The following is a 12,364-nucleotide window of genomic DNA, read 5'->3' as shown; positions in this document are numbered from 1 at the left end:
GTTTGAACCCACCACCTCCGGCATATGGTGCCAGCGCCTCACTCCTTTGAGCCACAGGCGCCACCCCTGCGTGATGAATGTTTCAATCGTGTTTTGTTTCTGAGCAGCCATAGCCACAGAAGTGGCTTGACATGTATGTGTGTTCTTTAATAGTGTAACCAAAGTTAGTTTAAATAGGAAGCAAAGTATGGAATGTGGCAAATTCTTCAAGAAGCCCTTGCAGTTGATCTTACACAAGAGGGGGAGGGGAGAAAGGGGGGTAAGGGAAGGGAGAGAGGGATACCAAGGCACATGAGAGAAATGGAAGAGAATAGAGATGAAATAAAGATTGGCCTCAAGTGTTGATGATTACCAAAGTTGAGTGACTGGTCTTTCTACCTTTATGTTTCAAATTTTTTGCACTAAAAAGGTATAACAGGCACAATAGAAGAGAAACACAAAGGGGGCAAGAAAAGGACCCTCTAACATACATAGCAAATCAGAAATATAAAAGGTAGAGTTTTGCATTTTCAAAAGCTACCCCTTGAACAGAAAGCTTTGAAAAATGTAGTTGTCAGAAAACAATAAAATGTTATTTGAAAGTTCCCCCTTCGAAGAAAAACGTAGGAGATAAGCAGGAAAATTTGAACACTGACTTGATATTTTATATTAGGGAATCTGTTAAATTATTTGATGTGAAAAACGGTATTGTGATTTCATCTGTTTAGAGGGATCTTAGCTTTTGGAGACATTGGGAAGTATTTCTAGATGTAATGAGATATCTGGGGCTCATCTCAAAAGAATCAGGGCAGAGAGGGAACACACGGGGTAGAGAGGAAGCGAGATTGGCTCATGTGTTGGTAACTGTGGAAGTTGAGCGGTAAGTCCCTGAGGATGTGTTATACTGGACTCTCTACTTTTGTACATGTTCGACATTTTTCTTAAAAATAATAAATAACTATATACAATCCATAAACCATCTTTACTTAGAAGCAATGTAGATATTGCACCATCTCCCATCAGGCCTGTATATCGTGCCCAGGACTGAGTTTCCTGAAAGCTAATAATAGTTCACAGCCACAGACCACTTACAGCCCTGGACTAAATCCTTCACATGTGGAGTCATCAAGCAAAGTCACCACAGCACCTATAGATTTTGAGCCATTTCTGTGGCTATGAGTCTGAGGCTCAGAGAGGTGAAGGAATCTACTTAAGATCACACAGCTAAGAAATGGCAGAGCTGGGACCTGAACCCAGCTCTGATTCTAGGGCCTATGTTCTTCTGCCCCCACCCCCAAGCTTGATGGAATTGTCAGAAGCTGAGTAGCATATTTTCTTTCTTTCTTTTTTTTTTTTTGAGACAGAGCCTCAAGCTGTCCCCCTGGGTAGAGTGCTGTGGCATTACAGCTCACAGCAACCTCCAACTCCTGGGCTCAAGCGAGTCTCCTGCCTCCGCCTCCCAAGTAGCTGGGACCACAGGCGCCCGCCACAACACCCGGCTATTTTTTTTTTTTTTTGGTTGCAGCCGTCGTTGTTTGGCAGGTCCGGGCTGGGGATTCGAACCCGCCACCTTAGGTGTACATGGCTGGCGCCTTAGCCGGTTGAGCTATAGGCGCCGAGCCAAGTAGCATATTTTCAATAAATGAACCAATCCTTTAAGGCATGTGGTACTGTGCTGGGTACGTAATAAATACCGTAAATGGGGCCCAAATCAAGCTAAATAAACTAGGACCTCACACCACAAGAAGGACAAATCTTACAGACATCTCTTGAGCAAAACAAGGTAGTCACAAAAAGCACACGTTCTATAATTCTGTTGAAATGAGATCCAAAGCCAGGCAAAACAAATCTGCAGAGATAGATGTCAGACAGGGAATTGCCCTTGGGGTACAGCACCTGGCAGGGTAGACCACGAGGGGGCTGTTGTGAGCTACTGTTCTGTGATTTGATCTGAGTGCCAGTCACATGACTGTGTTCACTTTTTGACAACTCATCAAGCACAGCACACTGGTGCTAGGTGAAAGTTTTGGATGTAAAGTACATTTCATTTTTCCTTCCTTTTATCTTTAAAATGCGCCCAACATAAATTTTTACTGCCTTAACCACTTAAATGTGCAGTGCAGTAGTATTAATATATTTATATTATTGTGCAAAAATCAAGATTTTTTTTTAACGGTAGCAATTATACCCAACAGGGCCGGGAGAATATTTTATATTTGTTCCAAGCAGCATGGCAAGTAAGTGAGCTCTAATGACCATGTTGATAAAGTTGCCTTAAAAGAAAAAAAAAAAAAAGGACACACAAATCCCTATTTCCAGAGACCCTGTCTAATCTAAGACTTAAGAACACAAATAAGATTAAGCACAAAGATTCAGTCTCTATCCAAAAAAGGAGAGAGCAGAGCAGGCTAACGTCCCCTGGCTTTGATACCTCTGATAGTTATGATGTGCGAAAACTGCTTTGGTCAAAACAAAGGAGGAGGCGGCCTGAGGAACCTGGGCTCAACAGCCAGAATGGTGTTTTCCTTGGACCCTAATTCCCTGAGATACCTGGAGTGGGATCAGGGAGACTGAGAAACAACTCGATTCTTTGGTTAAGTCCATCTGAGACGCAGCACCCATATCAGGACATCTACGTTCAGATCCTGACATCTGAAAGCTACTTCACACCCAGGAACTTCGGGGCCCCTAAACACATGGCCCCAGATTTGCCCTTGAGAAATTCAGTTAAGACTAGCGCATTCATCGCATCAATGCTAGTACAAGTGCTAGCTATTATCTCATTTAATCCCCTCAAAACCCCCCAAAGAGACGCAATTACTCCTCCTTTACAAGTAAGGAAACTAAGACACAGAGGAGGAATCTGAATAAAGATACATTTTTAGAGAACTTTTATCCTTTGTCCACCTCCTTTGCAGAGATTGAAGGCAGAAGAAAATACAGGCTTTGCACTGGACGCATCCTGAGCCCGCCTTGGCAACTGGGAGGCTAGGTTTTATTGTGATAAAGACTTGCCTCTGTGTGTATCCAGAGCCTTGGGTTTTCAAAATTTGGGGAAATGGCAGTGAGACAAAAAGTATCAGGTCAGGACTTAGAGGCACAGGGAGGAATGGAGAGTAGCTGGGCTCAACACCAGCGACACGATTCTCCAGCATGTGCTGAACTGCAGCAAAAGTCAGCCGGCGGCTCCCTGCTGTGGCCCTTGCTTTATAGCAGTGTTTCCTTGGCCTTGGCACTACTGGTTCTTGGGCTAGATCGTTATTGCAGGGGCCTGTCCTCTACACTGCAGGGGTTTGGCAGCACCCCTAGCCTCTACCCACTCCGTGTCAGTAGCACAGCCCTTTCCTCCGTCATGACAATCAAAAATGTCTCCAGATACTACTAGATGTCCCCTGGCAGGGCAAAACTGCCCCCAGTTGGGAACTACATCTTTAGAGTAAAAAACAAAGACTCTCTGAGGAAAGATGGTTCAAGCTGAAGGCAGTTGTCACTTAGTCAATCCCAACCTGGAATGGGGACTGCAGAAGGTCAGACAGGTGGAGTGTGGAGATGACCAGAGACAGAACACCAGGCGGCCCAACCCCAGCGGGACACTCTCCCGGCTTGGTCCTCCTCTCTGAGCTCTCCACTTCTCCAACGGCCACATCCAAGGTCCTGCATCAGAGCCAAGGGCTAACAGGACTCTCTGGAATTATTACACAGAACTGACAGACATCAAGTTCATTGATCTAGGGCTGATCTCAAATGTCTTGATGAAAGCAAAAGCTGTTGCTACCAGCACTAGCAATGCGTGACACATCTGAGTGTGCCGTCCCCGATCACAGTCCTGTCCTCACCAGCAACTCACTGCTTCATTCTCTGAAAATGAATGAGCTGTTCATTAGCACACGGAGGACCTCAGCACTTGAAGTTACAAGCCTCAGCTCCACCTCGAACTCACTGGATGACTCTGGGAAGGTCACTCTCCCTCTCTGGGCCTTTGTGTTTTTCATCTAGATAAAAGCCATGGGCTGGCTTAGCTCTTCCATGCTATGGTACCTGAGATTCCTGGTCAAAGGGTTAAAACTGGACCAAATGAGAATGTTCAGCTGCTTTCACCTGTTTCACTATTGGTTTCATTTTCCCCCCAGAGGAACTCAGCGAGAAGAGATCTTGCCCCCTCCACTTAGGCATTAATGAGAAATAAATACTGCAGACCCATAGAGAACAGGATTTGCACATCAACAGGCTTGGTCTATAGCTTCCCTTGGGATTTTACTGCCAAGCCATTGGCTCAAGAATTTGGACCAGAGACAAAAACCCAAATGTCACAGAGGGTCAGGTGAGCAATACAGAGTGACCCATGTCAGAGGTTAAATTATTGCTCATATTGTAAATGCCGCAGAGGCAAAACGAAAGTTCTCTAGACCTGGTATGCAGCACAACCTACCAGCAGGAGGGACTCTGCAGTGGAGATCCTAGGAGTTTCAAGGCCTGGGCCAGGCATAGGAGCCACTGAGATAGCAAAAAACAGGGAGATGAAGTGGTCACTCTAAATTCACCAGCTCTCCAGTCCCAAACCGTCTCCAGGAGGCAATCTGGATTCTATTATTAATAATACCTCCTGTGTTTATTGGGCCCTTTCTGATCATCAGGTTTCAGGCCACAGAATTTTCCACATTCTCATCATGTCTTATACGTGTTTGATAAGGTGAATGTTATTTTTTTACTCCCGTTTTCCTGCTAAGACTAGCAAAGGTCCTAAAAGCCTCTCACTTGTAAAAGTTGGAGCCAGGATTGGAACACAGATCTGTCTGATGCTCAATTTTCTCTTAGCAGAAAATCTCTTTTGCCCCTGCCTCACCCCCAACTCCCCAGGGGGGGTCCTCTGGGGATGGGCATGGTCCCAAGGCAGCCCTACCTCACCATAACAGGACAAAGTGAATGGCGAACCTGCCACTTTATTGTTCTCTTCTGACAATTGCCTAATTATCCAAACACCAGTTGTTCTGAAAGTCACTCCAGGAGTTAGTTCTTTTAATTAGTAAAAGTAAAGTATTTTTTCCACCCAACCAGGAGAACTTGGTTGGCAAGAGTGACAGTCACTCCTGTGGAAGATGCTTTTAGAAGAGAGCAAGAACTGGTCATTTCTGACCCCGACAGTCATCTTGTGTTTTGTATTTTATAACTCTGACACAACACAGCTTAAAATCAATGGACAGTCTCCTACATGACTGTTAGAAGTTAAAATCTGCAAGGTATTTAGAGAACCATTCAGCAATATCTATTGATTTTAGGTGTGTATGCCCTTTAATTTAGCAAATGCATTGCCAGGAATTTATCCTGCAGATAAACTCACATAATTACCCAAAAAGTACAAGCCCAGAAAAGTGAGCAGGTAAGTTCTACAGCCATTCCTCAACAAATTTGATGAGGACTGTTCCTCCATCCTCTGATCACATAGAAGGTCTCAAATTCTTGCTTGGCCTTAGCCAAACTCAGTCTTTCCTCCATCATGTGGTTAAATGTTTAAAGGTCAGGGGTGGTAAAGGAGACCCAGCTAGTAAAAGGGCCATCCCATCACAGGTGAGCCCTTCAAGGATGCCGTCAACACCCTAACAAATCACAAATGGGCTGATGTTACTGGAGTGGATAATGTTCCCCACCCAGCTAAGGAAGTATGGCTGTGTTAAAAGTAGAAAAAGAATCTAATCAACACTTTTGGCCCAAATAGGAATTGGGTTTATGAAAACAAATCACTGAAAAGAAAAATTAGGACCAAGTTTCTCCCTTCTGGACTGAAAACATACAATAGACTCTGCTAAGTACCAACTTAGCACTTAGTATGAGGCAAACTGCAACGTCTCTGATCATGTTTACTATGAATAACCATCTGCTGAAGTTTACCAGGAGCCAGCATCGTGTTAAACTCTTGATACACATGACCTCATCCCAAAAGGCTAATCCCTTAGGCCCTGGACTTATAGAAAGATATTGATTCGTAGACTGGCTAGTTGAGCTACCTTGAGCAACTTATTCAGACTCTGTGTTTGTTAGATGGGGCCAGTGTCTACTCCAAAGAGTTGCTGTGAAGACTTAGTAAGATAATGCCCGCAAAGAGTTTAGCATGTTGGTTGGCAAAAGTGCTCAAAAATTAGCTATTTTCATTAGCCCCAATTTACAGATGAGAAAACTGAGATTTAAGAGGGACAATGTAGGTATTTCTAAGTTTGTATGTGACCTAATGATTCTAATTGATTTAAAATTGGACTTGGTTTTGCAGAAAAATCTACTGCATACACAATTTTAGAATTACACGGTTATGCCTAGCACATCAAACCCACCTGTTTGGATTCAGTGAACTTCAGACAGAAGACAATTTCTCCCCCCAAAAATAAGACTTCCAAATAGGAGGGGGTGGGAAAAAATAATCCCTATTTCGTCCTAAATGTCTTCTCCTCCAGGCTCCTCCACTGGTTCCCCAAGGGGAAGGTCAAGGCAGTGAAATCTGCAGAGCCACAACCAATAAGGCTGCAATGCAAGGCTGGGTAACTAATGAGGGGCCAGGGACAGCCTCATGGAAAATGCTTCCATAAATGGGCATGTTTGCCTCAATCTCAGCCCTCCCACAGAAAAGTAATGATAACAAATCCATCACAAATACCTTGTACGGAATACCACATCTATTTCAGACATGATAATAAAAAAACATGATGTTTACAAGGCAAGCCCAAAGGCTTCTCAAGAAAAGCCCAGCTAGTTCATGTTCTGGACTCTTGGAATGGCAGCCCACTTAAGGTCATTAGTTTCAACTAGATGATCACTCACCAGAGGGGCAAACCGCACATTTTAAGTTCGCGAAAGGTCAGTTTATGTTTTCTTCAAAGAGATAATGATAAATAGTCCCCTGGAAGCATTTGGTCCCACCAGAAACCTGACTCCAACAAGAAGTTTTAGTCCATGGTACAGAAAAAAAAGACAATGGTGTCGAAGGTATAAACTTGGCATTGGAGAAATCTGGGAATGGGTTCCACTACTTATTGTGTGACACTTGGGCAAGTTACTTAACCTGTCTGGAACTCAGCTGCCTCATATGCTAAACAGACATCATAAAGCCTCCCTCATGAAGTTGTTCCCATGATTAAATGAGATATATTAAAATGGTAGCTTTCTCAGTAGAAAGATTGCTTTTTCTTCCAATAAAATTCAATACCTTATGTCATACCCTGCCATGCTGACTTTCAGCATCTTCAAAGTTCCCTCTCTTTAAACAATTCTAAAATTGTATCTTTAAGTAAACCAAAGAAATGAAGAGGTCTGCAGAGAAAGCAAAACCATGCAAAGCAGTTTACTAACAGTCAGCCTCCCTTCCCTGTGCCAAACCCTGAAATAGTTCACAATTAAGTCCATCAGTTCTCAGTACTGCTACGAAATGCTCACCGTATTAGGTTTCTAAATACTTTCTTTTTGCTTCTTGACAAGCATGGTACCATCCTCAAGCAGCAAAATCCTCACCAGTTCTCTGTGCCAGGAGAAAACTTAAAACAGGCAGTAGCCACACTTTCTCTCATTTCGCCCACTTGGTTGGGCACGAGAGTAACCGTGGAAATGTACCTAATGCACCTGCAGGTCATGAATGTAAATGGAGACTTTGGGTCCACCTGGGTATCTGGGGCCCCTGGGGTCAACCTGGATGAGATTTTTTTTTTTTTAATTTTGAATGGATGGGGTCTGGAAGAAAGAATCACAGCCAGCCTTATCTCCTTGGTGTTATCAACATGGACATCCTCTAGAGCAGTGGTTCTCAACCTTCTTTCTGCCGTGGCCCTTTAATACAGTTGAGAACCACTGCTCTAAAGGAAAAATACTCCCCTTTCTGCTGACCCTATGTCCATGTGATTAAATATTTTCAACACAACTGAGCATTGCATACAAATCCACTTACAGCCTCATTTGCTCACCTGTAACACCAAATGACTTTGCAGCAAAGTTTAGCTGCACTTTTATTCTATGCACAAAAAAAAAAAAAAAGAGGAGAAGGCTGATTGTCAAAGCTGGACCTCTGACATTTCTAAAAAGGCGTTTCTTCTAGATCTGCCTCATAACAAGAATTGGCTAGGACTCCTGGGAGAGGTTTTTTTGTTTGTTTGTTTGTTTTCAAGACAATTTTACTGGTGATTCTAGCACAACCGGAGTTGGGCCCAGGCACTGGTGACTTTAAGAGCACCTCCAAAGTGGTCCTTCTCATTGGCAACCTTGGGAAATGCTGATTTGGAGAAAATCTAGAATGATCTAGGCTCATAGGGCAGGGAGAAATGAGAAATCTCACCTCCCTGCCTGTCATCCTTCTTAAGAGGATGATGACAACAGAGACCCCTCAGGGCTCCCCAGCCCCTGTAGAATACACTATAGGACCCCCACCCATTCTACCTCCAGGAAGACACCCCCCCCCCATTACTTACAGATCTCCAACTGGGGAGCTAGTGGAGAAGAAACTGGTTGGAGAGCTCAGATCTGGCACACCTCCCAGGCCAGGGCGTCCAAATCTCCCCGTGTGCCTCGGACGCCTCTGTTTATAGCCTGGGAGCTGCCCCTGGGTGGGAGAGGGGAGGCAGCCAGGGGGCGGAGAGGAGGAGGGCTCTTCCCTGCGCCCTCCTCACGGTCCGAAAAGCGTCGCTGTTGGCCGGGCTCTTGGGCGCACCTGAAGACGGCCCGAGAAGTGGGCGCAGCCAGCGGGGGCTCAAGGGCTGAGGCGCTGCGGGCCAGGGCTGCACCCAGTAGGCGCGCCCGGGGGCGAGCAGTCCCGAAAGCTCAAGGTCCCTAGGGAAAAAGGTCCCTAGGGGTTTCCCTAGGGAAAGCGTCTATAGGGGACGCTTGAAATTTCTTCCCTGAATGGATTCCAGCCGCGCAGGTATTAACCTCTTCCTCCCCACTTTGGGACTATAGTGGGTCTTCTCCGTGCCCCGTTTTATTCACCTCCCACAGTATGGAAAGGGGGCCGGCTGAGCTGCACGGAAGATGAGGAAAGGGAATTTTTTGAACTTTGCCAAGTGCAAGACAGGGGCGCCCTCCCACCCCCCGCCGGTCCTTGTAGGACGGGAAGTTTTCACTTTTCCCAACTTCCCATCCCACCTCCACCCACACTGCTACAACGCAAATCAAACCAAAAATTAAAAATAATCCCCCTGCTGTCATTTCAGCCCCCTGCCCCTTCCCTCGGTGTACCACGTTCTAGCTTTGTGACCTTGGACAAGTCATTTCACGTCTCTGAGCTTCAGTGTCTGCAAATGCGGGATGGGGAGTGGGGTGGGGCGGTGGTGATTCGTTATGGAATTTGCAAGGAGCGCGTGGAGAGAGTGTGCAGTGTGAACCCGGGGCCCGCAAGTTCCCTCAGCTGCTCCCCTCCACTAAGGAATCCTGGCAGATCGGGAAGAAGTGTCCTAGAAGTTCGCTCCCTGGCAGTACTACTCCCCTCTGCCCCGTGCTGGTCCCTGTCTCTGCATGTCTTTCTCCCGTGCGTCTGACACCGTCTCTCCATCACCGTCTTTCACTCTGACGGATGCTGTCTCTCGCCCTGCCTTCTGTCCCTATTATCTCACGGCCACTGTCCGTCCCTCGAGTCTCACTCTATCTCTGATCTCTGTCTCTCGCTCTCGGTCTCTCTGGCCTGTGTCTCCCTGGCTCCTCGTCTTCCCCGGGTCTCTCTGCGCTGTCGGTCCACAGACGCACACACTGGCCATAAAAGGAAGTCGCGGCGGTGGGCTGGCCCCGCGCCAGGCCGGGGACCCGCAGGCAGCGCGGGCGTCGCTCCCCGCGCAGCCCCGGCCCGGAGGATCCCGGGCCGGCCGGTCCTCCCTCCCCCGGCGGGCTGGGGGCGCTGGGCGGGAGACAACCCAAAAAGGGCAGGCGCGGGCTCCTTCCTGCAGGAATTCCCAGCGCCGCATACCAGCCCCGGGCCGCCCGCTCCCCCTGACTAAATATGGAGCCGAGCGGGCTCGCGGCGCGCGGGGCACTAGGGAGGGCGCCCCGCCGGGCGGGAAGGGAACCCCTGTGCGTGGGGCAGGGCCCCAAGCGGGCAGTCCCCGGTGCCACGTGGGCTTCAGCGGCTTCAAGACAGAGAGTTTGGGGAGAGAGTTAAAGTCGGGCAGACCCTGGCCAGGCTGTGTACTTGGCACACACCTCATGTCATTCAACAACTCCTCCCCTGGCAACCAAGTGCGAGGAGAGCCTTTGTTAATACCCCCATTTTGCAGGAGTGAAAAGTGAGTGCAGGGTAAAGGAGTCTGCCCACGCTTGCACTGGGACAGTCGTGGATTGGCGCTGTAACTGCAGCCAATTACTGTAACTTCGTGATGCTGCGGTTCGTTTCCGGAGAGGAGGCCTCGAAGAGAAATGCCCAAACAAATTGGCCTTGAGGTCTGGGGCAGGTCCCAGAGATGAGAGGTCTGAGGCTGAGTCTGTGGGTGCTGCTTTCGAGCTATTTAACCATGGGCAAGTAACTTTGCCATTTTATGACTCAGTTTCTTTACCTGTGAAATGGGAAGAACATCAATTACTTCCTGGCTTTCTGTAAGAAAAGAAACTGAGCAGAGATGATCTGGGCCTTGGGGACATAAGAACCAGTCCTGCCCAGTGTTTTCCTGCAGGTTCCTGGTCCCCTCTGCAGAGCTCTGCATCCCAGACCCTCTGGGTCCCTTCATCTTTCCAACATCAATCACTGGTTCTCACCCTTGAAAACATCTGAGCCCAGTCCCCTGTCCCCCAATGGGGCTAAACCAGAGAGTCAAGAACACACAGAATTCAGCTGGCTGGGGAAAAGAGGGGTAAAGGTCTTCAGAAAATGATGAATAAGCTGCTTCCCACATGCCTTCAACATTTGCACTGTAAAAGGAGTGGAAATTGTCCCTGCATGGGTACGGGATGTTATGGAACAAAGAAGTAATGGAAGAGGGAAAACTGAAGTTGATCATCACCTTCCCATTCTGGAAAGATAACCTAGATAACCCACCTGTTGGCCTCAAAGTAAGAACTGGCATTTTTAGCAGAGGCATTAACACTGTTACTTCCAATAGGATTGCATTTGATTCTTTAAAGATCTTGTTGATATTATTATTATTTGAGACAGAGTCGCACTATGTCACCCTCAGTAGAGTGCTGTAGCATCACAGCTCACAGCAACCTCAAACTCCTGGCCTAAGGGATTCTCTTGCCTCAGCCTCCCAGTAGCTGGGACTACAGGTGCCTGCCACAACACCCAGCTATTTTTTTTTTCAGTTGACCCCAGCTGGGTTTGAACTCACCAGCCTCTTGTGTATGTGGCTGGTGCCATAACCACTGTGCTACTGGCGCTGAGCCAGATCTTGTTGATATTTTTAAAAGAGAATAATTATGTTATTAACAAATGGGGACTTTGTAACAAACACTCCATTTTACTACATTGTTACCTAATCCTTATAGCAACCCAGTGGAGTGGGTACCTTTCCCCCCATTTTACTGTTGAGAATCCAGATTTGGAATGGCTAAATAACCTAATCAAGGTAGAACATGTAATTAACAGTAGAAAAGAAATTTCAGGCTCAGCGCCTGTGGCTGAAGTGGCTAAGGCGCCAACCACATACACCTAAGGTGGCTGGTTCAAACCCAGCCTGGGCCTGCCAAACAACAATGACAGCTGGAACCAAAAAATAGCCGGGTGTTGTGGTGGGCACCTGTGGTCCCAGCTGCTTGGGAGGCTGAGGCAGGAGACTCACTTGAGCCCAGGAGTTGGAGGTTGCTGTGAGCTGTGATGCCACAGCACTTTACCCAGGGGGACAGCTTGAGGCTCTGTCTCAAAATAAAAGATAAAAGAATAGAAATTCCAACCCCAGTGTATTTGATAGAGCTCATAGTTAGTAGGTAGAAGTCTAAGGTTTTAATCCCAGAACTGCTCAGTGCCAACCAAGTGTCCTGAAAATTGTTGGTGAACCTCTCTGAGCCTGTTTTCTCAAGGAAAAGCAAGGATAGCCAGATTCTTTGGCTCAACTACCTTGTTGGGTTGTTAACTATGACAGTACAAGTGAAGGCCTTATATAAACCATTGCTTTTTGTAGCAATCATTATGAGAGGACTGTGTGGTCTTCATGGTTGTTTTTTTGTTTTTTTTTTTAATGAAAGCAAAGAAAAAGTACCTTTTTAGACTTTATTGGATGGCGCCTGTGGCTCAAAGGAGTAGGGCACCGGCCCCACATGCTGGAGGTGGTGGGTTCAAACCGAGCCCCAGCCAAAAACCTCAAAAAAAAAAAAAAGACTTTTTTTTTTAGAGCAGTTTTAGGTTCACAGCTAAATTGAGTGGGAAGTGCCTAGTTCCTATCTACCCTCTTCCCCCACACATGTGTAGCCTCCCCCACCATCATCCTGCATCAGAGTG

General features: G+C 46.8%; 1 protein-coding gene across 2 annotated transcripts in view; it reads right to left on the bottom strand.

Annotated features, from left to right (window-relative positions):
• The window catches only part of MYH11 (myosin heavy chain 11), a 117,667-nt gene extending 109,157 nt beyond the window's left edge, over window positions 1–8,510 (bottom strand). The window contains exon 1 of one of the 2 annotated variants that reach the window (XM_012805743.2): window positions 8,421–8,510. The gene's annotated coding sequence lies outside the window, so the exon portion shown is untranslated. The remainder of the gene's footprint in view (window positions 1–8,420) is intronic. The other variant, XM_012805742.2, reaches the window with a different exon arrangement.
• Between the last annotated feature and the right edge of the window lie 3,854 nt (window positions 8,511–12,364).

The sequence above is a fragment of the Otolemur garnettii genome, unplaced genomic scaffold (assembly GCF_000181295.1).
Source record: "Otolemur garnettii isolate 467f Iridium unplaced genomic scaffold, OtoGar3 scaffold00044, whole genome shotgun sequence".
NCBI classification, from domain to species: Eukaryota; Metazoa; Chordata; class Mammalia; order Primates; family Galagidae; genus Otolemur; species Otolemur garnettii.
This window is presented reverse-complemented; position numbering and strand designations above follow the sequence as displayed.